Raw genomic sequence first — 17113 nt, 5'->3', positions numbered from 1 at the left:
ATCCGCATAAATTTGACACTTGTGACATTTCTTCACATACTTGCAACAGTCAGACTCCATTGTCAGCCAATAGTAGCCTGCTCTCAACATCTTCTTAGCCATGGCATGTCCATTGGAATGAGTACCAAATGAACCCTCATGGACCTCAGTCATCAACAGGTTTGCTTCGTGTCTATCCACGCATCTGAGCAAAACCATATCAAAATTTCTCTTATACAGCACTTCCCCACTGAGGTAGAAACTGCCTGACAACCTTCTCAAAGTTTTCCTATCTTTCACAGATGCCCCAGGCGGGTAGACCTGGTTCTGGAGGAAATTCTTGATATCAAAATACCAAGGCTTGTCATCTTTCACTTCTTCAATTGCAAATATGTGAGCTGGTCTGTCCAAACGCATCACAGTAATATTAGGGACATCATTCCACCGTCTGACCACAATCATGGAAGCAAGTGTAGCAAGAGCATCTGCCATCCGATTATCCTCTCGAGGAATGTGATAAAATTCAACTTCTGTGAAGAATGTTGAAATTCTTCTTGCATAATCTCTGTACGGAATGAGACCAGGTTGATTCGTCTCCCATTCTCCCTTGATCTGATTGACAACCAGGGCCGAATCACCATACACATCAAGATGCTTGATTCTCAAATCAATGCATTCTTCAAGTCCCATAATACAGGCTTCATACTCCGCCATATTATTCGTGCATTTGAAAGTTAGCCTTGTTGTAAACGGAATGTGTGAACCTTGAGGAGTAATGATCACTGCCCCAATTCCATTTCCATATTGATTAACAGCGCCATCAAACACCATCGTCCATCTGGAACCAGGTTCTGGACCTTCATCAAGTGTTGGCTCATCGCAATCTTTCATCTTCAAATACAGAATTTCCTCATCAGGGAAGTCATACTGGACAGACTGATGATCTTCGATCGACTGGTGCGCTAAATGGTCAGCCAAGATACTACCTTTGATAGCTTTTTGAGCTCGATACTCAATATCATACTCAGATAACAACATCTGCCAATGGGCAATCCTCCCAGTTAAAGCAGGCTTCTCGAAGATATACTTAATCGGATCCATTCTAGATATCAACCAAGTTGTATGATTTATCATGTATTGGCGCAAACGCTTAGCAGCCCAAGCCAAAGCACAACACGTCTTCTCAAGCATAGAGTACCGAGACTCACAATCAGTAAACTTCTTACTGAGGTAGTATATAGCAAATTCCTTCTTCCCTGATTCATCTTGTTGACCGAGTACACAACCCATCGAGTCTTCAAGAACTGTCAAATACATAATCAGAGGTCTTCCTTCCATAGGCGGAGACAATATCGGAGGTTCAGACAGATATTCTTTGATACTGTCGAAAGCTTTCTGGCAATCCTCGGTCCAATCATGAGACTGATCTTTCCGAAGAAGCTTGAATATCGGCGCACATGTGGCAGTCATGTGGGATATAAATATGGAAATGTAATTCAAGCGGCCAAGAAAACCTCGAACTTGCTTCTCAGTTTTGGGTGCAGGCATCTCTTGTATTGCTTTGACCTTTGCGGGATCAACCTCAATACCTCTTTCACTTACCACAAAACCCAACAACTTGCCGGAACGGACTCCAAATGTACATTTGTTCGGATTCAGGCGAAGTTTAAACTTCCTCAAACGCTGAAAAAGCTTCAACAAATGCTCAATATGCTCAACTTCCGTTCGGGACTTAGCAATCATATCATCAACATAGACCTCTATCTCCTTGTGCATCATATCATGAAACAAGGTAGTCATAGCTCGTTGATACGTGGCTCCGGCGTTCTTCAAACCGAAGGGCATCACTCGATAACAGAATGTTCCCCAAGGTGTGATGAATGTTGTCTTCTCCATATCCTCGGGTGCCATCTTGATTTGATTATATCCGGAAAATCCGTCCAGAAACGAAAAGACTTTGAATTTAGCTGTATTGTCTACCAACATATCAATGTGTGGTAGAGGAAAATCATCTTTCGGGCTAGCCTTATTCAAATCTCTATAATCAACGCACATACGGACTTTTCCGTCCTTCTTAGGAACAGACACAATATTGGCCACCCATTGAGGATATGTAGAAGTCACCAGAAACCCTGCATCAATTTGCTTCAGAACTTCCTCTTTGATCTTCACTGCCATATCTGGATGAGTTCTTCTGAGCTTCTGCTTCACAGGCACGCACTCAGGCTTCAAAGGCAGGAAATGTTGCACAATATCTGTATCTAAACCCGACATATCTTCATAGGACCAAGCAAAGATATCTGAATATTCTCGTAGCAAGCTGATCAAATCTTCCTTGACAGACCCTTCAAGAAGTGCCCCAATCTTCACCAGACGAACACAATCCTCAGACCCCAAGTTGACTGTTTCCAAGTCTTCGAGATGCGGCTGAATGATCTTTTCTTCGTGCTCAAGGAGACGGGTAATCTCATCAGGAATCTCCTCAACGTCATCTTCCTCTGCCTCAAATACAGGGGATTCAAAATTGGGAGATGGCGTTGGATCATTATGTTCAATGGGTTTTAGGATCAACCTGCATAATGATTTTGGTTAATGAAAAACTTCAGAATTTAAACAAATAAACCATTATGCAGATGAAAAGGTTGTTTTTATTCTTGTTTTTATGGGTTTTTTCGTGATCACTGATTTCATGCAGAAAAGCAAAAAGTGAAAACAAAAGGAAAAACAAATGTTTAACAATGCATTAATTGAATGAAAACATCATTGTATATATGCTTTGCCAACAATGTCATCACTTCTCCTTTTGGCATGGGAGAAGGGTTTTAAACAAAGTGAACAATTACTCTGATCTATGGATGACCGTAGGAACATCTACAGCGACCAAATTGTGGCAGACACCACCAGGAATAACGAAATTGTTCACGTCCTCTGCATCCTCTTCCAAGATAGCAGCAGCTTCCTCCTCAGGTTGATCATCATGGATGAATCCTCCACTTGTGAACAAACCTTGCTCATTACATGCCCCAGAACAGTAGCCAATGCCAGCCCGGGATCTATTGTCTTCAAGTTCAATCACCTTCCCTAATCCAGCAACTGCACCACATTCAATGGCCAGCTTTGCATCACGGTAGGAAGTGAATGAAGGAGACTTCTTCTCGATTGGTTCATCAATAGATAAAGCTTGGAATGGCGTTCCAACTTCATCCTCAACGTCAATGTACGAGAAAGAAGACAAATGGCTAACCAGGAGAGCCTTTTCTCCCCCTACTACAACCAGTTTCTTATTTTTGACAAATTTCAACTTCTGGTGTAGGGTGGATGTCACGGCGCCAGCCTCGTGAATCCATGGTCTGCCTAAGAGACAGCTATAAGATGGGTGGATATCCATTACCTGGAAGGTAACTTGGAAGTCACTTGGTCCGATTTTGATAGGGAGATCAACTTCCCCAATCACTGTCTTACGCGACCCATCGAATGCCTTCACAACAACCCCACTCTGCCTCATAGGAGGACCTTGATATGACAATCTGGAGAGTGTGGTTTTTGGCAATACATTTAAAGAAGATCCAGTATCCACCAACACGTTGGACATTGCATCAGATTTGCAATTCATGGAGATATGTAAAGCCATGTTGTGGTCTCTTCCCTCCTCAGGGAGATCAGCGTCACAAAAGCTCAAAGTGTTGCAAGCGGTGATGTTTGCAACAATACTATCAAATTGCTCAATGGTGACGTCGTGATCAACATACGCCAGATCCAAGACTTTCTGCAGAGCCTCCCTATGGGGTTCCGAATTCAGCAGCAGAGAAAGAATGGAAATCTTGGATGGCGTTTGTAGAAGCTGGTCTACCACGTTGTACTCACTCTTTCTGATGAGCCTCAGCATCTCATCAGATTCTTCATCTACAATGCCACTCGGGCCAACTGAAGAAACGGGAGTTTTTTGTACAGAGGAGGATGGTTTGGCAACATCACGTGCCTGATTCTGAATATTAACAGCGGTCCCAACCGGATGCTCAACCGTATCAGAAGCAATAGCCTTAGGAGGCGCATAAAACACACGACCACTTCGGGTCAACCCACTTACATCAGCGACGTTGGTCACAGAAGTTGAAGGTAAAGGCACTTCTACCCCATCTTTGAGGAGAAGAACTTTCCATTTTTGGCAAATTCTAATTACAGGTCAACTTACTATTTTTGGAAACTTTTTGTCTGACCTCAAATCCTTCACTGTGGATGTTTGACATGTTATATGAGGCTTATATGGACATGAATGAGACCTCTAAAACCAATTCCCACCATCAAATCACTGATTAAATGCACAGTTGACCACAGTTGACCTTGCTAGGGTTTTGGTTGACTGAACCATGTTCTGATGAATTCCAAGCCCCTACCACTTGAGATCTTGGTTCAAAATGATGTCACAACTCAAATGAACTCTTGATGAATGATCATGGTGCCCAAATTCTTCAAGAATGGCCACCATCTATTGCTCAATGACTGTTTTGACTGATTTGACCTGGCTGGCTTCATCTGCAAGTAGCATGGTTAGATGACAATATTTTTGTACTTTTGGTTAATAGACAGATGAAAAGCAATGATATACAAATGCAATACATGCTTGGTGATCAAGAACCACACTCACAAGATAACCCACCCACTAGGAGGGAAGCAAAGATGCACAAAGATCCTTGAGGCAATGATATGGTATGATATGATGCCATGAGGGATCTTAGGGACAAAATTGGGGTCTTACAACCATCAAAACATGCATCTGTAGAAATCAAACCCTCCCCTCACAGGTGAATTCTAATCAGGTTATCCTAAGGCGGATAATGGTCTCGACAATCGGACAAGATACTCAACGGGTTTGCCCTTTCGGGTGTGCCGCTGCAGCTCTCATAAGATCGTCTAAACCAAAGACCCGGGAAAGAACGGTCACCGAAGTCAACAACTCAGCTGAGGTGACTTAACCAAAGTGGATACTCCACAAAGGAAGAGCTCTCTCAAAAGAACCTCGTCCGGCTTGTGGTATGTCACGTCGCCAAAAACATGTTGACCTAACATGAAAGGCAACATGAGACCACACTAATCCTAGGTGTATACTCGGGCCTGGGTTTTAGCCCCACTCAGAATACCCACCCCAAATCCGAGGAACCAACCTATACAGAGTCCAGCACAATGATAATATGATGCATGCAAACATTTATGCAAATATATACACAACATAATAATCATAAATGCAATAAATAAAGCAATAAAAGCAACCAAAACTATCCTAAAAAGCGCTAGGAGTGACTCGCTTAGGGAAGATGGACCAGCAAGAGGTCAACTTCCTTATTTCCCCTGCAGAGTCGCCAGCTGGTCGCATCCGCAAAAAACAACCGGCAGGAAAAACAAACAAACAGAGCCGCCACCGTGCGTTATTTATCCCAAAGGAGGGAAAGGAAACGCTCGAAGTAAAACTGGAAAGGAAATGGTCTTACGATCGGAGATTGCAAGGATCGGGAGTCGGTTACGCAAGGGGAAGGTATTAGCACCCCTTACGTCCGTCGTACTCGACGGGATCCACGCTCAAAAGAATAGAATAAGGTTACTAAATAACTGCTCAAAAGAATGCACACACACTGGAATAAAACACAGATGGAAGAAGGGGGGAACGGGCTCGCTAGGATATCACATCCTATGCCTACGTATCTCATCTGGAATAAGAATCAGAGTTACCATAGTTCGGCTAACGCACGCCGAAACAAAACACACACAAAGACGTTGAAACATCAGAGCAAACACACAACTGGAAATGGAATGCCAATCGCTGGTCTTACATCCAACTCCGAACAAAAGAAACACCAACAGGAAACCGAATGCCAATCGCTGGGCTTACATCAGACTCCACAAAAGAAACAGGAAACAGATAGCCAATCGATGGGCTTACATCTGACTCCACAAACAAACAACAAACTGGAAACCGAATGCCAATCGCTGGGCTTACATCAGACTCCAAACACACACACAAAGCAGAAGGGTTGAAAAAGAAAAGGGTTGAACACACAGACTAGAAGGGAGTCGGGAACTCGGACCTAATAGCTGTCAAGCAAAACACACTAAAAAAAAGAAGAAAAGGGTGCCCGGAGAGATCTCGCACGATCTCCTGCCTACGTACCTCATCTGGTATGAGGATCAGGGCGACGTAGTTCCCCTGAACAGAGGAGAAATTTCTATCCTAACCAGAGACTGGGAAATGACAAACTAAAAGGGAGACTGACTCGAGCCTAATAGTTATCATGTAATCCACAATAGTCCTAGGTTGAGGTTTCTAACAAGAGTTTGACTCACACAGGCAGCGAGTCAACTCAAGTCTATCTCTACGTACGTTCAACTTCCTCGAAAGTTGATCATACGACCCCTACAGAAAGGAGATGAGAAGCAAAACAGATAAACATCAAAAGCAAATAGCACACACTATACACAACCAAGGGGGCTCAAGCAAGGTTGGGCTTTAGTCAATGGGTCATATCGACCTTGACAAACAAGCCAAATACTGGAATGGGTGGTCAGGCTCTTAATCCTCTAACATTAAAAGTTAGGGTGAGCAGATGAAATGGAGATGAGAGTTATGCCTCATAGCTCTTAACCCAGGCCTGGGTGAGCTTGAATCAATAGAATGTGTGGGAGTCCAGAATGAGGAACTCTATTCCACATGACTTAACACAACAAGATTTTGGGTTCTTATTCAAAGTGCGTCAACACATAGTGTGAGCAAGATGAATGACTCAACTGAATAGCAGGGGATGGATTGCACATCCCTTTTATCTGCCAATGCCTCTTCACTTAGGAGGTCTTCACATGTACAAGGCACGAAGATAAACAAGCACAAGCATTGCCTCTTAAGGAGGGCTTTAGACAGGTGCCTGCCAAAATAACATGACAGGTCTTCCAGACTACATGGAGAATAGGAAGTTACCTAGGTGGTACACCAACCACAAGCAAAGCAAAGCAACTCAAATAATGAGTTAAAGCGGCTAAAGTACCTGTAAGAAAAGCTAAACCAGTCAATATTCAGACAAAACAACCAACAGTTAACAACAGTCAGACAACCAATATGCACAATGAGTAAGCCATAAGGCAAACCCTCAAGTGAATTATTATCAAAGCCTACAAAACAAACAAATGTTAGCAAACAATAACAAATGGCCAAGCTCAAATGAAGAAGCAACATCAATCATGGAGATGCATGCTTGAACCTGAAATTCACAACTCAAATGTGAGTACAAACCCCTAGGGCAAAGCCTAGGGTCAAAAGTGAAGAAGAAATTCAAAACAGAAGCTAAAAATCAACATGAATCATCCTTAATCAATCATGAACATGTCCTAAAAAGGACCAAATCAAAACCATCAAGCAAGGTCATCATTCAACCAAGAGAAGGCAATGCACACAACATGATCATCAATTGGACATACAAGATGAGAAAATGCACATTAAATCAGAAATGGCTCAAACAATTCTATAAATTTTCATGAGCATTCAACACATCAAACACAATTAGCATACCAAAAATCATAAACAGAAGAGATCAATTGATATGGAAATGAAAATGATCAAATAGGACATCCAATTGTGTGACATGCATTGTCACACCATGTTAACATGTACATAAAACAGGGATGGAACATGGGAAAAATATCAAACTAAGCCTAAAATGTCAATCAACATGTTAAGAATCATCATGCAAAATTTCATGGCCATTGGATCAATATCAAGCATTTCACAATGGAAAGAACAAGACAATGTCACAAAAGTATACATGTTTACATAGTCTAACACAATTCAAAATCCAGCCAGGCACAATTTCAGAAATTAACATCATAAAATTCTAGACATTTCATGGATCAAGTAGCAAAAAACCTGGAATTATTTGGATCATTCTACAATTAGTTATGATTTTTTGAAGATCATGGAAAAAATGAAATAAAAATTGGAAAAAAACATGAAATAATGAAAAGAATTGAATAAAATGGCAATTGCTCCCATCCGGAATCGAAGCGAGGGGCGCTTCCAGGATGAAACGACGTCGTTTCATCAGTGCCCTAGCCAAATGCAGAAACGGACGCTATGCTGACGCTAGGTGGACGCTAGTGGCGGAAACCACCGTCTTCTTCATGAAGACGGTGGTTGTTACTGTTCACAACGATTTTTTTTCCAGAATTTTAAAATTCATACACCAATGGAAAGCTTGCAACATGAGGAATCCAAATCTACCATTATGTTGGTCTAAAACATCATATATTTCAAGAATCGATCAAGAACATTTTTGAACACCAAACTTTAAACACATATATCTCACTCAATAATCATCCATTTTTTATGAAATTTAGATCAAAATTTTCAGTGTGGAAAGATCTACAATAATATGCACATAAAATCATGAATTAAGAGGTTCGAATTTTTGACCTCTTGAAGCTCCAACAATGGCAATGGTAGATTCAAGGCTTGGCAAGCATCCAAATTCATTCCTATATCACTGTTTTGTAGCTTGAAGTTGAAATTGAGGCTTGGCACAACTTAGATCTTACTCAAATAACTATTTCCATCTTCACCTTCATGAACTTGATATGCTTGATTTTTACACGAATCCTTCAAAACAAAGCTTGATCTACACCAAATCCATATCACAGAACAAGAATATGCAAGAAAAAAGCAAGGTTATATGGAAGAAATTTGAATTTTGGTTGAGAGAAAAAATGGAGGGAAAATGAGATCTAGATCTAGAATGATGAATAATGAACAATTCTGTTACAATTATCTATTTATATGTTGGCTTAATCCATTTCCTAATCACACTTAACTTGGCTAATGAAATTTTAATTCAAAAATGAGGTGTAGTGCAAAATTTGGTTTTTTCACCCCATGCATGCAACATGCACGTGAACAGTAACAATGGCCATGCAATTTCACTTAAAATCCTCCTATGAACATGTTGGAATAGTTAAAAAGTCCATATGATGCACCAATTTCAAATTCATGTTTTTCCCTCCAAAATGGGCATGAAAATGCAAGTGATCATGTGATGAAATTTCATGTAATATGATGAATGATTTGGAAAGTTCATGTCATGAGAAGAAAAATGCAAGAAGATCCACTCAATTTGGAGTTATGAGTCAAAAGTTATGGCCTTTTGAAGTCCCATGCACACTTGACAATGATTGGATCATATCTCCTCAACCATTCATCATAAATTCATGATCTTGGACTTTTTGGAAATGGGAGAGAGAGATCTTCAACTTTCATGTTGGACAAAATTTCATTTGAAGCTTCTTTGATGATGTAAGATCAAGTTGAATTTGAACCAAAACCTTTCCATTTTTGGAAACTTTCAATTACAGGTCACTTTCCATTTTTGGAAAGTTTTGATCTGGCCTCAAATTCCTCAAGATATGCATTTGTAATGATGAATAAGCCTCTTTTGAACATGAATGAGATGTTGAAACTCATTTCTCCACCTCATAGCCCTTAGTTGACTTTCAGTTGACTTTCTAGGTTCCCAGATGACCTAACCATGCTCTGATCAGCTTGAGCCTCAACCACTTGATGAAATAGCTCCAAAATGAAACCCTAGCTCATACAAGCTCAATAAAATCATATGATGATCTCCTTCTCAAGAAAAACCTCATCTCCTTGAGAATCCCTGATTGGAATAGAAGTCACTGATTAGGGTTGACCAGAGGTCAAAACCCTAATCCTAAGGAAACATGATCATGAACAATGAACCCCTTGATAATGATAAAACCATGACGATGGTGATATATTCATGCAAGCAGGATAATGATCAACCCTTGAAGGACCAATAAAACCTTAATTGAAGCACAAACCCTCAGATGGTTGGTGATCAATTCAATAAGACCCTCAGGCTTGAGCCACACAACTGCTCCATCTCTGACAAGACCTTAGAGGATGACCTTCTTATTATTCACATGATATGTAAAGATGCAATGCCTAATGTTCTAAAAAATGAAATGCAATATGCTAAACTAGTCCCAAGAAGAGGAGGGCAAATTTTGAGGTGTTACACAAACCTTCAATTCTGTGACTTTGGTCACTTCATTCCATTCATCCCATGATACATTCATTATTCTACCTTTATTCACTCCATGTGATATAAATATTCTTTGAGCCAAATTCACTATACCTTTGTGCTCCATCTTGTACCTCCTTGTGAACCAAAAGCTGTTTGGCCCGCAACCCTGTTGAAAAGTATATCTTCGGCAAATATTTTTATATCGTATCCACAGAGATTAGTTGTTATTACCGCCGTTCTATAATCCAAATTGTTATAAGTTTAGAAAGTAACAAAGTTGTTTTGTTTGGAAAGTTATCTTTTGAGTAAAATGTCACTAAAACAATAAAATGGTTTTAATCAAATGTAAAAGCTTGGCAAGATTGGAGTTCACTATTCCAAGTGCTTATGATTCCTTATGATAACTATATAGATTTAAAATTATTGATGATGTTCAAGTATCCTCTCAATGTCATTTATGTCTAAATGATATTGTGATAATCACTATATTGATCCTTAGACGATCTCTCCACCTAACTATCAATATAGCAATCTTTAATGGTTGATACCAAAGAAGAGTAATGAATAAATCTATCTCTACAACTTATTCACTACTTGAAAATCTATTTTATGTCAAGACTCAAATAATCTCTTTCAACAACTACTCAAATCTGATTTTCAACTTAGGGCAAAAATAACATTCAATACATCAACAATCTTTTATCATATATATGAATCAAATGGAATACATAAACAAATGAGAATGGCTACTACCTCCAATCTTGACAAAATGGGGTTTAGCTCCTCATCATCATTTTGGAAAGCAAAATGCAATGGAAGGAAACTCTATTTTTCTCTCTTACAATAATATCAAACTATCAATGAATGTGTGAATAATGAATGTTCTTCTTTTCTAAAAAGGGTTGACTTTTCCTAAAATGATCATCTTCATCTAAGGCTGAAAAGTTCCCCTAAGGCATACACCAGAATGGCAAAACCAGCTGGCCTTGAAAACAACACCATTGGCCAAAATCAGCTTGCTGGATTCGCAAGCTTCGCGGCGCGAACTGAAGCTACCTCAGCTTCCTTACTTTGCAAGCTTCATCCAAATAGTCTTCCAAATGGTATTCTTCCAAGTTAGACTTCCAAATTGCATTCAACACTTCTTTAAAATTATGATTGTGCATTCCAAAGCTCTCTTGCCCAAAAATTCTACAAAACTAACAAATATGTGAAATAACTATTCAAAACAACATAAATTAAACCTAATTGCATTTATACAAAATAGTGAGAATAAAAGTGTGTAATTACATCAAAACTTGGTAAAAGGGACCAATAAAATGATATAAAAAGTAGTACTAATTGGTCCCTAACAACTCTCCCCAACTTAGTATTTTGTTTGTCCCTAAACAAAAGTTTCCACCATCACAACCAAAGCAATGACACAAAAGATTGAAACAAGGATTTACCAAGGACATTCAAATGGTTCAAAAGTGTTTGGCACTTTCTCAATCCACCTATCTCAATTCTAGACAAAACATGAATAAGAGAAATGGTTGAGTGCAAAAATCATTCCAAGGAATTCAAAGCCATATATGTCAAAATTGAATCAAACTTACACACACATCATAATAATGATGAATAACATGAAGGGTTACTTTCACTCATCCAAGCAATTAGATCAACAACAACTCAAATCATGCGGTCATCACAACAAATACCAAATCATGTGAAAAATGAGAATCAAGAGGTCTTTCAAAGATTGTAATGTGGCTTAGGTTCAAGAAAGATATGATTAAGAGAATTCAACAAAGTTGCCTATCCTAAGGGAGCATTCCCAAACATTCAACTTTACACAATTTTCCTTTCTTTGATCCCTATCTTTTTCTTTTTCTTTTTCTTTTCACATCCACACAACCATGAGCATTTTCTTGCTTTTTTTTTCTTTTTTTTTTGCTCTATGGTTTCATGTGTGATTTCTTTTTCTTGTTTCTTTTCATATTTTCACCCTTTCATAAAAACTCACTTTTACAAGTTTCTAATCACATCTTTTTACTTTACTCTCCCCAACTTTAGATTCCAAAACCAAATTTATTCAATAATGCTCCCTACTTAGACATAAGCAAAAGGCAAAATTTGTAACAACTTGGTTTGAGGGTTCAATTGATACGAAAGAAATTAGGATTCATTTATTCCAAAATTTTCAATTGATTTACAATTATTAATCAAATGAATCCTAAAGTAAGCTCAAAGAGGGTTAACTAAGGATTACTCCTCACAAGGTTAGTTGATTTAAAACTTTTTGGTCAAGTGGTTTTTCTCAACAAACAATGCCTCTATCATTTCCAAAATTTTCACACAAAAAATAACTTCATGCATGATTTAGCATGATAAGAATGAGTTGAAATAATGCTCGGTTTCCCGCTTTTTAGTGTACAATGGAAAGCTTCCTCACAATTGGTTAAGTCCTATTTTGATTCAAAAATGACATATATTTCAATGAATTTATGATATGAAATTTGCACACACCATCAAACTACTCATGTTAAGTCTAGAAAGCGATAAAGTGTACCTTGAAATGCCGACACTAATTCTTATCATCACCACTCGAAGTGTCCTATGCTTCTTTCTTTGCGAACATTTCTTGGTTGCTTTAAGCTTGACTTAAGAGTAAGAACAATTAAACAAAAAATGTTGGTAAACCAATTTGATTGTAACACACTTAAATCTCAAAGAGTATTCATGCAATTATCAAAACAACTAACAAAAAAAACAAAGTTTTGGTGAACTAGAGCCACCCAAAAGTACATCAAAAATTTTCAAAAGCAAAATAATACAAAGAAAACTCAAAATAAAACAAATTCCTCAATTTCACCAACTCCTCAATCTTCCTCCTCTTGGCCACCACCAATAGATCCAAGGACGTCCTCCATCTCCTCATTATGGTTTGCACCACCTCCTGCACCCCCCATAAAAGTTGGCCTGCCCTCAGGCCAATTAGCATAAGCGACATATTCCGCCTGAGAAGGAAATGTGCGGGCTTCGGGTGCAAGGAACGTGTTCTGGAATTGTTGTTGCATAGCATCAAAGATAAATGATTAAGACCTCCTAGAGGCCTCAAAGCTCTCACAGCAATAATTGGCAAACGCCATCTGGTCGAAGACTGGAGTAGTGCGGGGTCGGGGTCTGGATGACGAAGTCCCAGCTCCTTCGGTTCTATCCATTTGGCTTTGGAAGAACCTATTCAGATAAGCATCGTTAATCACACTAGTGATAGAGAAGTGTACTTCATCTGGAATGGCAACATTCGCCCTTCGGCAAAGTCCCATGATCAGCCCCGGGTATGCAAGCACACCTGCTTTACCACCAAATTTTGTCTTGCTAATAGACATCTTCCTCATTTCTCCCGCTATGATTGATGCTACATCCACAAATTTGCCGATCATGATGTAGTACAGCAAACACCCTACATCCAAAGGGATCGTGGTGCTGTGGCTCCTTGGCCGGATGTTGTTCAACAGCAGCACCAGAGATCCCTTGCTTCCAGATTTAGATTTTCTCTTTTCCAAGATTTTGGAAGTCCTTGATCATTTATGTCAAATGATTTTCCTTTAAGGCACAGGGTAGCACTCACCGCTGGAAGATCCCACACATTAGCCAATTCCTGGGTACGATACTCGCACCGCTCGTTCTCTCCCAGGGTTAGAGGATTACCAAGATATGAGTTGATTGCATCTCTGCCAAAAGAAATAATCCTGCCTCTTACCCTTGTTTGGTAGTTGAAAGCTACTCCCTCCTCAAGATGCATGGCGTTTGCATAGAACTCCCGTACAATATCATAATTGATAGCCGCCTCGGGTTCACAAAGTTTGGTCCACCTTCGTCTCTCAAAATTTGAAACCACATTCCGATAAGTTCCACCCGGTAATAAACGGATGAACCTTTCCGGTTGGATGGTTCTCTTGATTAGGTTTTCAAATCGTTCTTCGTGTTCGTCACTTGTGAACCGTCTTAATGAACGAGGATGACCGGAAGCAGTGGTTTTGGTTCTTTTAGACATCTGCAATAAACATCAGAACAACCACACAACAAAACATGAAGAGAGTTAGCAATCAATAGCATAAAACATGGCATTGGAATTTCCTAGTTCGCGGCACGAAGGCCCGTTCGCGGCGCGAACCCTGCGAACCAGGAAATCTCCAGGAGCCTTTTAGGGTTCCAAAGATTTTAAGGTTTTTTTTTCCAACAGTCAAACTCACAATCTCTATCCTAATCCTAATCTGAACCCATACTAGACATGCAAGGTTATTTCAAGTGTCAAGTTCCAATTTTTACAAAACCCTAACCTTACCTAAATGAGAACTCGAAAGGAATGGAGAAGAGAACATGAAAAGAGCAACATACCTTATTGAAGTGCACTTGAATCTTAGCTAACAGCTGAGGATTTGGGAGGTAGGGAAGGAAATTCTTTAGTTTTGGGAAGTTTTTGGGAGTGGGAGTGGAAAAGAGGGAAAGTTGTAGTTTTGAAAATGAAATAGAATGGACAGAAAAACTAACCTAAACAGAACTTAAGTGGTTCTGCCACGCACCGTTCGCGGGGCGAACCTTGTTCGCGGCGCGAACTGAAGCTTTGTATTCAGTTCGCTGGGCGAAAGATGGTCGCGGGGCGAACGACAGTGGACATAACCCAATTTCACAGAATTTAACACAGCAGAATATCAACACATCAGAATTGAGAAAATGTAAAATGCAGACTTACAACGTTGGGTTGCCTCTCAACAAGCGCTTTGTTTAATGTCGTTTAGAGCTCGACGGTCCAATGATTAGCCCGGTCCGGATAGAGAAATGACACACACATCCCGATTTACGTCGCCACTATGGTAGACTTTGAGTCTTTGGCCATTTACGGTCTAGCTCTCTTGTGACTTTGGATCCTCGATCACAATGGCCCCATAGTTGCGCACCTCTTTGACAACAAACGGTCCTGACCACTTTGACTTCAGCTTACCAGGGAATAACTTCAACCTTGAGTTGAAAAGCAATACCATTTGTCCAACATGAAACTCCTTGTGACAGACATTTCCATCATGGTATGCCTTTACCTTTTCCTTGTAAAGTTTATTCGAATGGTAAGCGTTGTTTCTTGATTCCTCCAATTCATGGAGTTGTCCTTTTCTTCTTTCTCCAGCTAAAGTGGAGTCGAAGTTCAAGAATTTGAGAGCCCATAATGCCCTATGCTCCATTTCTACTGGAAGATGACAAGTATTCCCATACACCATTTGAAACGGAGTTAGACCAATAGGTGCTTTGTAGGCGGTACGATAAGCCCACAAAGCTTCATCCAGTTTTAAAGACCAATCTTTTCTTGAATTCGAGACTGTTTTCTCAAGGATCCGCTTGACTTCCCGGTTAGAAACCTCCATTTGACCATTCGCTTGTGGGTGGTAGGGAGTGGTCACCTTGTGCTTTACACCATAATGTTGCAAAACTTTTTCTAGAGGTGTATTGCAAAAGTGTGATCCTCCATCACTTATCAACATCCTAGGCACACCAAAACGTGAAAATATGTTTTTCTTTAAAAATTTAATCACTGTTTTGGTATCGGCCTTAGGTGAAGCAATTGCTTCTACCCACTTCGAGACATAGTCAACGGCCACTAATATGTACTCATTTGAGAAAGAAGAGGGGAATGGGCCAACGAAATCAATACCCCAACAATCAAAAACTTCTACTTCTAGCATGTTGGTTAGAGGCATTTCGTCCCGTTTTCTTATTCCTCCACTCCGTTGGCATGTATCACAACTCTTCGCATGTTCATGTGCATCTTTAAATAAAGATGACCAATAAAAGCCCGATTGGAGCACTTTAGTGGTTGTTCTCAAACCGCTATAGTGACCTCCATACGGAGAGCTGTGACAATGCCAAAGGATGTCCTTTGACTCCTTACTTGTTACACACCTTCTCAAAATGTTGTCTACACCCACTTTAAACAGATACGGATCATCCCAAACATAATATTTTGCATCCGCCAAGAATTTCCTTCTTTGATTGCAAGTGAGGTCTTCCGGTGTTAAACCGGTTGCTTTGTAATTAGCAAAATCAGCAAACCAAGGCCTCACTTGAATCGCATACAGTTTTTCATCCAGAATTTCTTCTCTTACTTCCTCTTCTTTGTTTGTAATGTCCACATTGACCAAACGAGATAAATAATCCGCCACCAAGTTTTCAGAACCTTTTTTATCCCGGATTTCCAAATCAAACTCTTGCAATAAGAGAATCCAACGAATTAGTCTTTGTTTGGAATCCGGCTTGGTTAGCAAATATTTGATCGCCGAGTGGTCAGTGTAGACTACAACTTTTGACCCTATCAAGTAAGCTCTAAACTTTTCCAATGCGTACACTATAGCTAGTAACTCTTTTTCAGTTGTCGCATAATTGACTTGTGCCTCATTTAACACTTTACTAGCATAGTGGATAGCATGAAAAACTTTATCTCTTCTTTGACCCAACACCGCACCAACCGCATAATTGCTTGCGTCACACATAAGTTCAAAATCAAGTTTCCAATTTGGTGCCACGATTATGGGTGCGGTGACTAACTTTTCTTTTAAATCAAGAAAAGCTTCGAGACATGACTCATCGAAAAGAAAATGCGTACCTTTGTTGAGCAAGTTACTCAATGGCTTTGCTATCTTTGAAAAATCTTTGATGAATCTCCGGTAGAAACCGGCATGTCCAAGAAAGCTCCTTATTCCTTTTATATTTGTTGGAGGTGGTAATTTCTCAATGACTTCCACCTTAGCTTTGTCAACTTCTAATCCTTCGGAGGAGATCTTGTGGCCGAGTACAACACCTACGATGACCATAAAGTTACATTTTTCCCAATTGAGCACTAAGTTGGTCTCCACGCATCTTCCCAAAACCACATCAAGGTGTTTTAAGCACAAATCAAAAGATGATCCATAAACGGAGAAATCATCCATGAACACCTCAATGCATTCTTCTATTAAGTCCGAGAATATCGCTTGCATACACCGTTGAAATGTTGTCGGTGCATTACATAACCCAAAAGGCATTCT

The sequence above is a fragment of the Lathyrus oleraceus genome, chromosome 5 (genome assembly GCF_024323335.1).
Source record: "Lathyrus oleraceus cultivar Zhongwan6 chromosome 5, CAAS_Psat_ZW6_1.0, whole genome shotgun sequence".
Classification (NCBI taxonomy): domain Eukaryota; kingdom Viridiplantae; phylum Streptophyta; class Magnoliopsida; order Fabales; family Fabaceae; genus Lathyrus; species Lathyrus oleraceus.
Note: the sequence above shows the minus strand (reverse complement) of the source record.